We start from the raw sequence: 16,939 nt of genomic DNA on the forward strand, positions 1-16,939 counted from the left end.
GAGGGGTAATAGAGTGGCTTTGGTGTGTGTCTGGCATCCAGCCAGGGCCAGCCCACTTAAACTTAATCATGCTGAGTGACAGCTGTCCATATCTTGGACTCTGGAGCATGTTGCCAGACTGCACTGGAGTCAGTCCATATGCTTGGAAGCAGCATGGTGTGGTTTCTCTGTGGCTACATCCAGCCTGCAGTGCAAAGATCTACAAAGTCCCAGGGGGATTGTGAAGCACATCAGGACCTTTCCCTATTCACACACTTTTTCCTCCAGAGGGGACCAAACCACTACAGAAACAGTTCTTCCCCAGGTTCCTTCTACAAACACTCATTCAGAAAAAGATGTGCAAGGGAGAATTGGAAAACCCTGGAAGTTTCATAGAAAGAATCAGAGCAGCCATTCATGTATGTTACTTTGTTCCTACAAATCCTTTTATATTTTCAAGTCTTTTCATCTTAAAGTAAACACAAGCATGACATTAAAGATAAGTTTGCTTTGGCTAAGTTTTTACTAAGGTCTTAAGGTATATGGCAATAAAATGCATGGTTTGTTTTCCAGTGGTATATGCAGGGCAAGAGCACATTCTGTAATACATCACAGGCATCTTAAATCAACGTGACACATTTGAGTTAATTCAGTTCCTTCTATCAGCACAATATCACTAGCTCTAGGTTGCTCTTATTAGCCATTTCCCTATTTCCCACTTTTGATCCCCAGGGAAAAATTAACAAACTAGTTTGTTTAAACTCTTCTTGAAATATTAGCTCTCCTGTTAACCCAAGTGACTGAAAATTCATTTGGAAAACAGAAAACATAAGAGACATCTGGATGGCTATACACTATTGTAACACACACATATTAGCTACTCCTGTGTTGCTTGAGGGACCAGGAATACATTTATCTTTTATGGAAAATTCTACCTAGCACTAGAAGTAGCAAGAAATAAATACACTGAACATCATGTAATTCCCAAGGCAAACATTAATCAGTTATGAGAAATATTATGATACAGGTATTTCAGCTCTCTTTTCCTTGAGGGACTCATAAGGTAAATAATCTAAGCCATTGGATTGATTGTAGAAAGCATTTAAACCTATGATGTCAAGATATTTATGATTTGTGCAGTCAGATATTAATTTGCCAATACTTTTAACTCATGTGATTAGCTTTTTGCTATCTACACAGAGGTTGAAATGATGGTACCTTTCAAAGCTGAAACTATTTCAGTGAGTAATGTAGAAATGGTATTCTACTGACTGAGAGTTGCACCAGGACTGTAACTTATCCACAGCTAGACAGCAATATTTTCTTAGTTTATGCAGACATTTCAAACATTTTTCTACAGAAAATATTCCAAAGAGAACATCTATTGATGCTATAAGCATCCAAATATAAATTGCCTTTGTCCTAATTACATACTGAAAGTTTCAGTCAGGAAATTCCATTAATGCCAACTAAAGCCTTTTTCCCCGATAACATTTTTACAGGTTTTGACTTAGATTTATTTTCCCATATACATAAGTGATCTTTCCCAGGGGAAATGTTTTACTTGTCTATATTTAAAAAAACAACTGCAAAAATTTATTTTTTTTTTTTTTTACTTTTAAAAAGGTTTAGTCTGAAATATCTAAGCATATGCTATCATGTCAAACTTTTTTCAGTTATTCCGGAAACTTTATACCCATAAAGATTAATTCAATACTCAAAATTTTCCAATGTACCACAAGATGCAGAAATCTAAATAGCAGGGATGTTTCAAATAGCATTCAATGAAAAGCAGCTGTCCTTAAATGAGCTATATGTAAATATAGCAAATTAATTTAATATTTTGATTCTTGATGGTGTAAAACATTGTAGGCATAATAAAAGTTAGGCACAACTGAAAAATACACACAGAGGGGAAAATTTCATTTTCAAAAAAGCAGCCTTTCTTTATGATATCCTCATATAATGAAAAGTTCTGAAACATTAAATGTTTAATTTGGTTTTGCTCCAAATCAGAAAAAAAACAACATTAAAATGTTTTGTAATGCAAAATAGACATCTCTAGCTTTTATCCACTCCACTCATTAACTTTTGTCAAATCAGTGCTATTCATTATGGGTGAGTTTCTTTGTGAAACAGAAAATAAAACTAAAAAGTCCATAACTCCAATCCTCAAGTTGTTCAATTGCTCAATTTTGTGAAGAACCAGTATGTTTTTTTCTTCTGGTTTTGTTCTGATCTTAGTTTTAGACATCTGGCTGGTTTCTGTTTCCCAGTGGGCATTTTCTTTAATATATGGGGTTTACAACACAGAAAAGAGACTTCAGCAAGTATCCAAGCACCAACATTAGGTGTGATTAACTCCTATTCAAACACAGCATCTTAACTCACAGTTAATTTTGGGAAAAGAAAAAAAATGGGGAAAAAAAAGTGTTTTTTGTTCCTGGCAACCATTCCTTACTGTCATTCTTTCCCTGCACTTTCTGGACAACCATTTCAATACCTGAAAGAGGAGGTCATTTTGATAATCATCCACTTCAAGAGATTACTAACTTCGAGTGACCTGCCTGGGTGCATCTTTCTTTCAAAAATACTTTTCACCTTTCCTTTTCCCAACTTTCATCCAACTTGCATGAGATTTTTGTCCCACATGCAGCATGACACGAAAATTCTATTTGAAATCTGTAAAATGAAGTGGAGCCATAACAGCTCTGTGTTTACAGAATATCAGTACTGCTGAACAGGACACCTTAAGCAATAAAAGGTGAAAATCAGAATTTGATTTTCTGAACAACTTAATATGAACCTTATTCTACTTACTCAACTAGAAACTGATAAGATTAACCCAAAATAAATTTATTTCACAAAGATTCTTGGTTTTTTAACCCTTTCATTTTAAGCTTTCATATTGATTTTATAAACTCCAAGATATTTAAATGACATTGACACATTTCCATCTTTGTTTACGTGGAAATCGTATGCAGAAGAACAAGTGCACATGAGTGTACAGCTGAAATGCACAACAACATAGATTTTTAGCCTTTTTCTCCCTCAGGAACTGCAGAGTGGTGTATTAAAGCTATAATTAAAACATATAGCTTTCAAAGGCAGCCTGTACACTCAAAGTCTGTATGTGTCGTGCTTTCCATGCTTACACAAAGCAAATTTAACAGCAAAAATTCAAATTTTAGGTGTTGACACCACCAAAGTCACCAAACTTTGTCACTAAACTCTGACCCACACTGGGTCAGTGAGGCAGCAAGATTTGGATTGAAACACCATTTTGTGTAGTGAGGTTTGAAATCTGTGTTTCTCCCTTTTCCCACTCACAGACCTCTAGTTTTCTGAGTAGGGATCCAATTTGCAGTATTCCTTTCTATCGGGCTGCAAGGGGAATTTAAATCCTAATGAAAATGTATTTATGAAAATATTAAATGAACTATAAGAAACCCAAATCTTGGGAAATTACTGCCCAAAAGTTCAGTATTGCTACTTCAGGCAATATTATTACTTTATAATAAGGTCTCTTGTTTCCTAAGTGTGACTAATATACCTGAATTCCTAGACATGAGACCTTGTGTTCAGCTCTGTTAAACACACACAGGCCAAATGAACTCACTTAGCAGGAGTACTCAGACTAGACTGTAAAGTAGATTTATCTGTGCTATGATTTAATATTCCATTTCATTCAGCTGCCAATTTCACAAGAATTTTTTCTTCTAGTCCTTGATACAAACCAAGAAATAGGGATTCACCTTTTCCCCACAGGAAAAAAGTTTAAACAATAACAATCTATCCCTGGATTTTTCAGACCTACTAGACAGTCTGCATCCCTTTAAGACTTCCACACTCTAAACAAACAAACAAGCAGGATTAATATACTTTCCAGAATTTTGTGCTGTAACACTTAATTGGGAACCATATTGCATCTCACTGCCTAATATTAATTAAATTAGATCAAATTTTTAATTACATACTGACTGTACCCCAAATGCCCAAATGCAACACCAGGCTAATTTGTTAATTAATACTTACTTAATTTTATCTCAATGGTTTCTGTTTCATTATTACCTGAATAACATGTTTTTACATCTTGGCTTTTTATTCACCTACCCTTTGCCTTTTTGTTTCCCCAGGTTTGGTCTTCTCTTCCTAATATTTCTTCTACTGCATTTACTTCATTCATCTGGATTGAAACTTCCTTTTTAACCTCTCATAGACTTCACACTGATTTTATTCTTGCTGTTCCAGAACAGCAAACCTCTGTCATTGACAGGATGTTAATAGCCCACAAACAAAAGATTTTGTCTATAAGAAAAATCTACAGCTACTAAAGTTCAGTTCTTAATGCAATATTTCTGTCTGCTCTTCAACTCTTGTCAATGGCAAGACCAAAGTAACACCAGTGTATAAATAAAGGAGGCAATCTTTGAAAAAACAGAAGTGGAAAAGTAGAATTGCACTAGCAACAGCCCTGGAGTTGGTAATGGCTGCTCTTATGTTTTTATTATATTTTTGAGACTTATGGGTTTGGGGTTTTTAACACAAATTCCTTAGAATACCCCAAAGAAAATAAGAGAAATAGTAGTAATACCTCAGTAGGCAATGTGACCGTAATTTACAAATTAAGATCCAATTTCCAGTATTTTCCTCTTCACCACAATTTCTTATTTAAAAAAAAAAAAACAAAGAAACAAACAAACCAAAAACAACAAAAAACCCCCAAAGAACCTTATCCCAGAACTTAAAGCAAGGAAAAGCCTTCAGCATTGTATTTTAAAACTTTATCTGCCTTATTTTGATCACTTCCTGTCAATTTTTCTTACTTTCATAATGAAGAGCTGATCACCAAAAAAACAACAACCAAAAAAGTACAAGAAAAAAAAGAAAACAAAGGTAAAAACAATTAAAAAATCAAAGCACACCAATAAACTGCAGTTCAAATCACACAAAGATCTTTACAGTGAGGGTGGTGAGGCACTGGAATAGGTTGCCCAGAGAAGTTCTGGATGCCCCATCCCTGGAAGGGCTCAAGGCCAGGTTGGGTGGAGCTCTGAGCCTGGTCTAGTGGAAGCTGTCCCTGCCCATGGCAGGGTGTTTGGAACAAGATGGTCTTTAAGGTCCCTTCTACCCAGGCCATTCTGTGATCATTCAGACTGACAAAATCAACCACCACTGGAAAACTGAGCTGCCAAAGAAAAGTATCAGCCAAGAAAAATTTCAAACTGGTGCTATTAAATAGAAAATAAAAGAACCTGAAACAAAGTCCTAAACTAGGCTGAAAACCTAAGTCCCATACATACTATACCTGTGTTAAATTTCACACTGATTACCTTTGTTTGGCAAGTAAATCAAAGAGAAACAAAATATTTTACAACAAAATAATTATTAAAAATAGTTACTATGTTTCCTCACATGAAGATTCTGTGTCTTCTGTTGTAAACATACCTACATAATAGATATGAAAGGTCCATTTAACTCATAAGGATTGGGCAGACTAAACAAGTGTAGAACTTGGCCAAGTGATTGTAGATACTTTGTGAAGCAGAAATTAGTTTGAAGCAACTCCCTGAAAGCAATATTATATATGTTAGTTATCAAAATTAATAAAAATTCTGTAAAAATTGAAAAGGTAGATGAACTGTAAAGTAATGTAGTGAAAAGAAACTCACCCTGTTCCTAAGTATAGAATGAAGACACTGATATTACATTTTACTCTTTATGCTGTTAAATATATTAAGTCAGGGAATTCACATTGCTCATTGGAAGTCTAACTGTATAATTTTAAACCTAATCTGTACACACTCAATAAAAAAAGTACTGTGATTTATAATATCAAACCAGAGCCTGATCCTGTATTAGACATAACAAAAAGTAAATCATGCCTGCAAATAGCAATCATGCTTTTCTTGGTGCCACTAAAATGAACCCCAAAGTTTTTATGTTTTAACTGCTACATGAAAGAAAATCTTTATACTCCGTTGACCACTGTACACCGCAAATTTATGTTTGGACAGAGAGATTATAAAATAGAGGTAAAGTAAGATGTTCAGCAACCACAGGTGTTTATCAAATTTTTTGGATTGAAGCTACTTTCTGAGGCAGAGCACTGTGAATATTCCTAATATTCTGCAGCCAGCCAGAAAGAAATCAATATCTCACACACACCTCTTATCTTCTGATGATCTCGTTCATCAGTTTACTTTAGAGATACTTTTGAACCCACAATTTGCTAGCTGGTTTGAAATTTTCCATAATGAGTTCTCTATCCCTAGTTCAAAGTAAATCCAGCACTCAGGATTAGGGAGGGAATGATTTGACTACTGTGTGCACAAAGTAATTATTTCCTTTCTAAAAGTTTAACCTTGCACTTCCAATTTAATATTATTTAGATTAAAACATCAGCTTTAAATATATGGATATCACAACCAGACAAAACACAAAGAATATAGTTTTAGCACTGAAAAATCTTACTGTACTTCACTAGTCTTCTAGAAGTCTGGATCTCTGTGTGACAAAAGATAGTATTTGACATTATACAGTGGGTTCAGGACCTTTACCAGGATCAATTTAAAAATGACAGGGAAAACATTGCAGTGTTCTGATGTTAGAACCCTGGTTACTGAGAATTTTAGACTTTCTGTGCTGACAGGCACTAACCCCCAAGAGAACACTGCATTTGACCTGAGGCTGTGGAGAAGGCTTCCAAAATTGATTCATAGAACTGGGATTGTGGGTGTGGATTTTGAATAGAAGTGTGTAATATCACATGGTGGAAAACTTAGAGTTTAACGTTTTAGAATATACTAATATACATAAAGCAAGATGGAGGTTTTAGAGTGGAAGCTAGTCCTTCTTCTTCATCTTCTTCTTCAGGGGTTTGGGTTGTTTGTGTAATTGGATAAAAAAGTCCTCATTGAGGGCCATGGGTGGTTGGTTATTGGGTTAAAAGAAAAATAATTTAGATATAATTTCTTAATTAGACAGTTTATCATTAAAAGGCCTTGTAGAAAGTAATACAGCTCCATTTTTAGTTTGTTAGAGTGAAGTGCTGTAGAACTCACAGTTTGTGAAATTGTAATATAGATAAGAACTAATAAACACCTGAGTACAAACAAGAAGTATTGCATCGTGCATTTAATCCCAACCTCAGCAAAAAAGAAGCAAGAATCCACATTCTGCCACTGGACAGTATTAATACAATGGAGCATCTGGCTATTGCATAAACCTCTGTGTTGTCCATTCAGGGGGGAATAATGCAAAATTAGTAAAACCTTAGCATTTTTGTCACCCATGGGGTTCTCTCACATCAGCTAACACGCTGTAAGATAATTCAATCAAAGACAGGTAAAACTGCCTTTTCTATCACCACCCTGGTGCAGTGGGAACATTTTGAGCACTACAGCATAATCAGGTTTAAAAGTGGGGCAAAAAGAGTAGCAGGGTAGGTATAACCAGCTGCCTGCTTATTTGTGAGGCACAATAGGAGGCATGCATTTCTTCTGTGATAAAATATCAATGAGCCATGTTATTCTGCATGTAGAGCCAGATAAAACACTGTAACTACTTTTCAGGAGGTAGTCACTGAAACCTAAAGAAGAATTCATTTCAGATAAGCTCACGCTGCTTTTGTGTTCCCTCCCCTTAATCATTAGAGTGACTTTCCCTAATTTAAATGGGACATCACAGGAAAATGTTAAGAGTCTTGAATGCTTGTGTACCTGCATGTCACTGTACATGAAAGGGAACTTAAGGGAGGAAAAATTCCTCGTTAATAACCCAACACAGAGGTAAATTGAAAGAATCATGCCAAGATCTGACTTCACAGCAGTAAGACAATGCATCTCATCATTTAATGAGAACAAAATGAGAGAATATAGAACTCTTTACCCAACTAATGTTTTGAAGTTTAGGAAAACTTTGGAGAGATGTCTGAGGCAAGAAACATATCAGCCACAAGTGGTAGAGTTTCATATTAGCCCCAATTTTCATTCTTAAAATCTTATGCCAATTCTTCCTACTACTGCTTTCTGCTTGTGAAATATTGTTTTATGCAGAGCAACTTAGGATCTTTTCAATACAAGTGTGACAGCTATGATAGTCAGTGAGAAGCTCTATGGGCAGCTCAAAGCAATGCTTTGCAAAGAGTGGAAAATATTTGCAACCTGGTCCAGCATTCTTTCAGACACCATCAGAGAGGAGGGAGGATGGCTGACCAGCAGCACCAGTTCTATGAGAAATAATTTTTATTTGACTATGTGTCCTGTTTTTGTCATACAGTACATCATACATCACCCTCAGGTAAAATTGGAATATGCAAAACAACAGGTCCAAGCTCACTAATCACTTTCAGTAACACTGTCTCCAAGTTTTTGAAACTGTCCACTTGTGATGAGTTGTAATTGATATTAATTTGACCATGATCTGGCATCCATTACTAAAGAATGCCACAGGTGGAATACAAGTGAGCATATGACTGAAAATCTGCAGAATTGTTTTCATAATATTAACACTGCCTCAAAATATAACACTTAACTCAGATAATTAATCAACTCAGGAAAGAATAATTTTGCTTTATTGAAATGGCAAATTCTATTCTAATATCCAACAACTACTGCTCAACTCTCAAGAAAGAGGAACGACACAAGACATGAAAAAACAACTTTCTTTCCAACATTGCCACAGTCTGAAATTCTACCAGCTTACCTGCTCAGTCAGAAATGGGGAAATGACCCCTCTTGATTTTAAACAGAACTGCAGGAGTCCATCAGGTTTCCACTGTGGCAGAAATTATGACTCTGAACCTGCAAGACGTACATGTTACTTAGCTAAAGTTAAGCACAGCATATAAATCCCTGCTGACTCAAAAGCCAGCACACTGTATTCCTTGACTTTCCCAGTGTTCCACAGGGACTACAGAATTAGCTCTTCTCATCAGCAACTGCTGTCAGCTGTTACAAGCAATAAAGAGAGCATGCAGGAATGAAAGAAAGAAGAGACTTCTGTTTTCCTTTAGGTGGTTGCATTAATAAAATTGTCTGTTTAATTACTGGATTGTAACAAAGTCAAAGAAAGAGGCCATTCGGAACACAGAGCAAGTTTGCATGGCTTGTACCCAATCTGCTGCCTAATTTTATAGGACAGTTAGCTGTAATCTACATAGCAGAGGCTATGCTGTAGTAGTTTTATGTCAGCCAGAATCCAAGTCTCCTTGGTGTTTCCAGCCAGCACTTCCAGCTCAAGCATTGCTCCATGTGATGAACAATGGAAATGCTCAGTTTTCTGCCCCCAGTTCCGTAAAACACTTAAGCAAAAGCTTAGACCTTCACAGAAATATTGTATCTCACAAGCTAAGCATTTATTTATGCCCAGAGTTGGACCTTCAGACAAACCTTGAAAGATAATTTCAGTGTTCTCACACAGCACAGCTGAGCTGACAGTCTCAGCAGTCCTAAATCATCTTTTTTCTCTACTTACTTGGTACATCCCTGAATAGAACTTCATTTAATCACAGAAGGAGGAACTGGAACAATTTTAAGATTTCCTGATACAATTTAATAGCAGGTTGGTTTTGGTTTTCTGTTGTTTTGGAGGGTTTTTGGAGGGTTATTTTGCTGTTATACATATTAGTTAAACTTAGGTAAATCAGAGTATAAACCACAATTTTTTTTAAGTACTACTCAAAACCTGACAATACATTCTGTTGCAAAAGTTAGGGATTACTGGTAAATTACTGTCGTTTTTAATTACTCTGGGCTCAGTTTTCTCCTGTGAAGTCGATTTTGCTACTATCAGGTTTACTGTTACCTTCAGGAACAGAAAGAACACACTCCTTTATGTATAAGTGATACCAATGAGGTTTGCCATCACAGGATCACACACAAAAATACTTGTAGAACACATTAAATAATGCAGTAGTAACACTATCATATATTGATTTGGCTAAATTTTTTTTGGAGGGGGGGGAAAGACTATCTTAAAAGATGCAATTAAACTAGAAAAACAGTGTGATATGCATTCTAAAATTACATACTTTGCCATTTCATTTTTTAAATGTAAGCCCAAATGCTTTGTTTTAGGGCTTAATTTTAGCTCCATTCTACTGCAGGTAAGTCTTCTGCAAATTCTAGCCTGAGGGTATACTTTTTTTCCTTTGTGTTTAATGCTGTTTGAAGCTGCCTGAGTGGAACTTGTGAAATTCCCAGCATCACAAGAGAGGTTTGTGTTTTCCATTTAACCCCTGAGTTCTGACTTCTGTTCACAAATTGTCTGAGCAATATGCTACATGCAGCACTTTCCACATGCTGATACAGATGCTGGGCTCCATTCACATGAAAGCAGAACATGTTTATTTAAATATTGACTCCACTTAGACATCAATATCTTTGCTATAAAAGCTACATCTGAATGTTGTGGAAAGTGAGGAGGATCTAGATAAAACTCACAGTACTTTTTTCAGTAAGAGCAGAAGCTCAGTGTGAGTAAGAAAACAGCACAACAAAGAATGCATCAACAACCATAGAAGGAAAGATTTAAATTACATTGGTAGTTATGAGGCAAAGACTACAGTGGTTTGTTTTTATAGACAAAGTGAAAGCCTTATATAAACAGAAGAGGAACTGAATGTACTAGCTTTAAGGCTTTATTCAAAGAACTTACACCTGAAGTTAATATATTTTTAGAACAGATAAAACAAATGTAATTTAGAGTGCTCAGTGTGCTAAATCTACTTGGCATGCTCTACAGCTTCCTCTTTGCTGCTGTAAGATTCGCTGCCTATAGCTTTTGGCAGTCCCAACAGAGCCAGCTCTTTCCACTAACAAAATACAAAATGCAAAATTAATAAAAGGACCCTTTGAAACTGACAAAAGTGCCTCAGGCAAACTATCTGCCCAGCAGCTGGTTAAAATTTAATCAGTTATTTTTTTTCAGTCCTGTATATCTTTTGTATGGAGCTCCCCAGACCGAGTGTGGTCAAAGTTTGTTAAAAGGGAAGAATAGATAAGTCTCTCTCTTTCAATAAATTAGCAGTAAAGCTATTTCATTTCTGGTTTTTATTGACAAATTGAGCTAATTGTTTTATTTTCCCCAAAAGCATCTAAAAGATCTATTGACATATTTTATCTAAATATAAGAAAATTAATGCAGAAAGCCTGATTAGGATTGTGGTGAAACTGCAATGCTTTTTTCCATGTGCTATTGCTTTAAATCTTTAAATAATTTTTGTGGAGGTGGGTTTTAGCAGTCATGCTGATTTTAAGCATTAACACTATCTGTTACAGATGAGGAATATAGATTCACTGAGTAGTCAGATGCAAAATATAGGGTTGCTCTTCAGTTCATTTAGTTAAAGACTGTTTCCAAGCATTCAAGTGAAAACGAGGCATTTTCATGAACCACAGAGTACTTTAAGAGTGGACTTGCATATGTAGATCAGGCTCCTTTCTAGTATCAGTCTCATCTTTGAAATCTTAGGTTAAACCTTCAAAAGTAACTACATGCAAAAAATGTTTCTCATAGTTTGGGTAAACTTTAATTCCTGGCATATATTTCCATGCACTAGACTGAGCATATAAAAATTTACCTCTGATTGAATATAACTTTCAGCTGCAAAAATTGTAGCAGATGGCATTTTTTAAGAACTCCCAATAAGCTCACACACTCTATTAGCATATGCTTTATCATAACACCCAGGAACTGTAGGCTTGGAAAATGACTCCATTGCATTTCATTTATTATGGTCACACCATCAGAGTGTGGAAGTTTCCCCAGAATGCCTGAAGTAGAAGTACAGAAAAGCTGTTCTAGGAAGCAAATAAGTGAGCATGAAAACCATTAGGATATTTGTTACATGTATTTACTTATTAGCAAAAGGATGAACTTTAAAAATTAACTTTGGTAGGAGAAATGTGGGGTTTTTTTTAAATTCAGTACCATCAACACATATAACCAACAAGATGCAAGACAAAATCTACATCTTTCTAATTTAGCACCTCTTTGCCTGAATTACAATTAAAAGTATACCCAAAATATGGATTTAATTTGGTGGTTTTACTTTGGTATACCACCTGCTGGCAAAGCATGCATGGACTTTTAACAGTTCATAGTATCATGGTGGTATCAAGTCATATTTACAGAGCAGGGTAAGGAAGTTTATTGTGATTTATAATGCCAGTGGAAAAATTGATTCCATGAAATCTAATGTCCGACAACCTCTCCATATCTGTGTGGTGACATCACTCTGCACCCCTGCTGGCCTCCCTTGATGTACAGGTGCCCACACCTGGGTGCAAAGTGCAGTCCAATGATTTTCTGCTGCCATGATCAGTCACTTCTGTCTAATAGGTTGGATGCATTTGCATTCTGCAATGCCTTATTTTTCCCCAAATTTTCATTTGCAGAAATGAAAAACGTATAAGAACTCGCAAGTCTTTCCAAATAGCTGAACAGCTTGGTGTTCAGTAAATTAATGGTGCAGACAGCTCCCTTATTAAAGTCCCCTCACTAGAATATGTTTATCCTACTGTTCTTGCAGTGGTAACTAACGAGGTGCTGCAGTAACATTGTGCTATGTAAGACACTGCCTCAGGCTCTACAAGGAGCCCTGAAGGCCCAAGGCAGGCCCCAACAACACCCACACATAAACAGATTCAGCTGCAGGTGGAAATGCTTTCAAGCTATTTACCTTGAGCAGATCATATGTCTTTCCCTAAATAACCAAGATAATATGGCCAATAAAACCTCCAAGCAGAGCCTGCTTACAGACAAGGATTTTGACAAATTGTTTTCTTCATAATCTTCGTGTCTATTCTTTATTGATAAAGCTCTCTACTTACTTTTAATAAAACCAAATGTCATTAATCGCAAATTGCAAAGTTCTCTCTTCATTCTTTAAATCTAACAATGTAAAAACAAGGATATGAATACTAAAGCATTGTAAGTAGTGTTATATAAATCTGTTTAACTAACAGACTGAAAAAAACTCTACATTTTACTTGAATATTCAGTGGGAGAAATAAATTCCTTTTATCACAACAATTCTGTTATGTTTATCCATCCTGGTATGCTCTGTGGGGTTTTGGGTTTGTTTTTTTATTCATACCCTGACATTACTCACTCTTCCATTACTATCCTATTATTAATAAAACAAAATGTTGTTACAGTACCAGCCAGCATCCACCTCTGTAATGTTTAACTTCTAATGCTCATGAAGGCTTGACAATATCTAATTGAGGAAACTCTATGCCTCCTGTGCTGCTACAAATGGATGACCAGAATTCCATGCCCTGCTTGTGCTCCACTCAGGAATCTGTGCTGGCAGCTCTGGTGTGAACCTCTGCTCCACCTCTGCCTAGGTTCAGTCACAGCACTGCTATTTCATGTGTCCTACAGACTGAGGGGGTGCTCACAGCAAATTTTCCTTGCAGCTTCTGTAGCTCAGCCAGGTGTATTATGGAACAATCACAAACAAAAATTGCCCAAGAAAGAACTGACATCTTTGAGGTAAACATTTGAGTAGGCATTTGTACACAAGGTTACTTTAGGGTAAATTCCATCCTTTGGCATCTCATGAAATGCACATCCTAAATGTTGTCTCATACAGGAAGAGCAGCTGGATAAATTATTCTTAGGAGATAGCAAAAGGGACATTCTCCTTGTGTATCAACATTTGGAAAATTCATCTGACATGCAAAGTATCCTGGTTCAAATGCCTTTGCAGGTTCTGAGGACACTGGTCTGGACAGCCATTAGGAGATGAAAGAAATAAGTTCATTTCCCTCTCTATATAATTATGTGAAGTATAACAAGTTATAAAGCAGTGAATAGGAGAATTCCCAACTACAAAATCCTTTTTCAGATTGACTCGTAGCACGAGATCTTGCACAGGGAGTGCTCTTGAGATAAAAGGGAAGAAACATCATCTTCTTCTCACATTTGCACTGTGCAAGCCCCAGGTCTGTACGAGTCCTGAATAAATCCTTACCTTAATTGGACCCCTCAGGAAAGACAGGTAGAGGATCCCTTTACTGTGAATTGTAATAGGATCCGTGAAAAGATCTATAAGAGATGTTGGCAGTCTTTATGTGTTCTTGATGGCCCACAGAGACCCAGTTAAGTATTGCAGTTCAGCATTCTATACTTCTACCAAAGAATGGCTCACCTGCCAAATTGTCTTCCCTACTGCACTCAGACTGTCCAAAGTGGACTTTTTTTTCTATATATTATAAATACTTAGGATATGACTAAAGGTTTTGTAACTTTGCTTGGAAAAAACCCTTTACAAACCTGGCTAAATGTTCAGACATCTCAAAAGTTAAATAAGTTTTTGCATCACCCAAAACCATACATGGCGGGGAGAGGAACTGCCTTTATTGTGTTTCCGAGGACTTACACTCCCATTTCAACACTTCTGTAAAGTGCATCTGTCACGTGATCTCTTCTGTACTTAGCACAGAAAATTAATTCCTTGGCTCTGTTAGGATTTGAGCAGGGCTGCTGAAATGAACTGCAGTGAAACAAGCACAGTTTCATTTCTATGAGTAACATGAACCTGAACTTGCATGACTAGCTCTAACTAATATGGACGTGAGATATTCTGCTCAGAAATAGCCAAATACATTTACCCTCTAAAAAGTAATTTCCCTTCTCTTTATTTAACATTGGGAGGAATGGAAAGGGACTTTGTGCATCATATGAGAAACTAAACAGGAATCCACTTCTGATTATTATCAAAGAATTGACACACAGTCTTACAAAAGCTGTGGGAAACTTTCCAAAGTAACCAAACCTGGGTAATTATTTGGTACACATTGATACACTTCTTTAAACTAATAAAAAGTATCCATATGAAAACTAAAGTAGATAATCATAAACGTATAGACAAACAGCAGTAAGTACGTATACACCAACAGTACAGTAACTCAGCCATGTATCAAGACAGTAAAAAAAGTCCAGTTTTACCCACTATGCATTTTAGTCCTTATCTAAGGACATCAGGCCTGGGAGGTTAAAGATATAATATTCATCTATGAGCTGAATAGACTGAGAAAAAATTATTAATTTTTTTTAAATTAAAGCAATAACCTTGATGAATGAATTATTCTGCAATATACAAAGAAGGTTTTAAACCTGGTGGCAAACTTTGTCTAAGGTCACTAGGTTTAATGGTAAGATATTTAAGATAAAGAGTGTTCAAATGCCAAGTACAATTAATCTGATCTGTGATTCATTTCAGGAAGGTGGAGATTTTAGTGACACACATGAAATACACAAGATGAATGTCTGATTAGGAAGAGAAACCTGTAATAAACTACTTTCAGAAGAATAAAATCAAAGACACAATATAGTAAGTTCTATTTGCTGGAGAATCAATTACAAGTTAGATAAAAACTGAAAGCCTAATTCTGATCCTTTCAGGTGTGTGGACAGTGAGAGGAGCAGAGGCTCAGACTCAGTCTCCTATCCTGAATTCAGTAATCCCCACTTGTTACACATCAGTGATGGAATACCCTGAACTCAGAAGCATGATTTTCCTATGCACTTTTACAGGAATAGCTGGCAAAAAAGGCAGCAATCCTCACATCGTTGACATCTGTAAGTCTTTATGAAAAGTCATTTCTCATTTACAGAAGGTCAGGTTCTATCACCATTAACACAGAGTTGAAACTTTCAGTAGTGCTGATAAAAGTAGTAGGGAGGTATGTAAGGAGCAGCCACTCTGGATTTAAGTGCCAACATTTGAAATTAAAGGGAGAGAGAATTTTAGGCTCTCATTAACCATTGCCATTAATTAAAGAGATTCTGTAAAGATATGTCTAAACTCAGTTCATAATGTAAACACTTTGCAAATCCTCCTGAGTCCTGTGAACAAACCCACTACATAGAACATGTTCCAAACTTAGGGAATCACACACCCTGTTTGCTATCTCACTTGGGTTTCATATTTTGTGTATAAATAGCTGAGACACATGTATTAATACATCAACTAAAATTAGCAATACAGTAATTTAAATGCAGGGAACATTAAAATAAAAATCAAAGAATATAAAATAGCCTTAATCTTTATACTGTAGCAGCTTTATCCAAGCTTGTCTCAGTAAGCATCGTGACATTGCCTAACAGTTGTATAGAGCACACACAGTGAACTACTGGAGCTTTTATTTTGCCAGAAACCACAGACATTTGTTTTTATTAGCATATCTGAGGTATACTAACTTTGTGCCTGTAGTATGAAAAAGACAGGTATTTAAGTAACCATCTAAAAGTATAATTATAGACAATTTGCATATCTTTCATGGTTCTGTCTTTTGTAAAAGGGTGCAGCAACAGTGAAATGCACGAATTTCTAGCCATTGCTCTGCTTTCTGATACTAGGCTTTAAATTATCAAATTGAAAGTGGACATGTGGGTCTTCCAATTATATATTCAGAAGGGAAAAAAGAGGATCAGAGCAGTTTGGTTCTATGTACAGCTCATGTCCAACTAACACTTCTGAAAGAGCTTCATTCACAAAGGTTCCACACCTGTAAAATTTATGTGAAGTACTTTCTTCCCATTTCCCCCCACCCAAATTCCACCAATTTTCCACTTCTAAACACATTCATTGCCTGCTAAATGAATTTGGTTTATTATCACACCTTGATTAAACCCCAAAACTGAGCTACAGACAGCAGGATGTAGGGAGCACAGTGGCCTTCCCAGAACACTGACCTGTGACTCAGTCTGTTGTGTTTGCTGTCTTCTGCAAAGGAAAACAATCTGTATCTACTTCCACTTGTAGCCAAATGTCAAGATGAACCATTTTCCTTGAAAGAATTCCAAAGGCAATGTCTAGGCTTTGTGAGTAACTCCAGGACCTTTAGCTGTGGTAGGTGTTCTACTGTGGTTTTGAATGAGGATCCTACACATGACAGTTTGGGAATAAGAAAACAAACATTTGAAACCATAAAAGTGCAGTTTT

The 16,939-nt window shown here is 36.2% G+C and overlaps 1 long non-coding RNA gene across 1 annotated transcript in view; it reads right to left on the minus strand.

Annotated features, from left to right (window-relative positions):
• Positions 1 to 16,939, minus strand: part of LOC135303497 (uncharacterized) — a 171,359-nt gene that overhangs the window by 88,819 nt on the left and 65,601 nt on the right. The window contains exons 5-6 of the long non-coding RNA XR_010364973.1: positions 16,690 to 16,879; positions 8,686 to 8,783 (exon numbers count right to left, since the gene is read on the minus strand). This is a non-coding gene — a long non-coding RNA (uncharacterized LOC135303497). The remainder of the gene's footprint in view (positions 1 to 8,685; positions 8,784 to 16,689; positions 16,880 to 16,939) is intronic.

This window comes from Passer domesticus, chromosome 6 (genome assembly GCF_036417665.1).
Source record: "Passer domesticus isolate bPasDom1 chromosome 6, bPasDom1.hap1, whole genome shotgun sequence".
Classification (NCBI taxonomy): Eukaryota; Metazoa; Chordata; class Aves; order Passeriformes; family Passeridae; genus Passer; species Passer domesticus.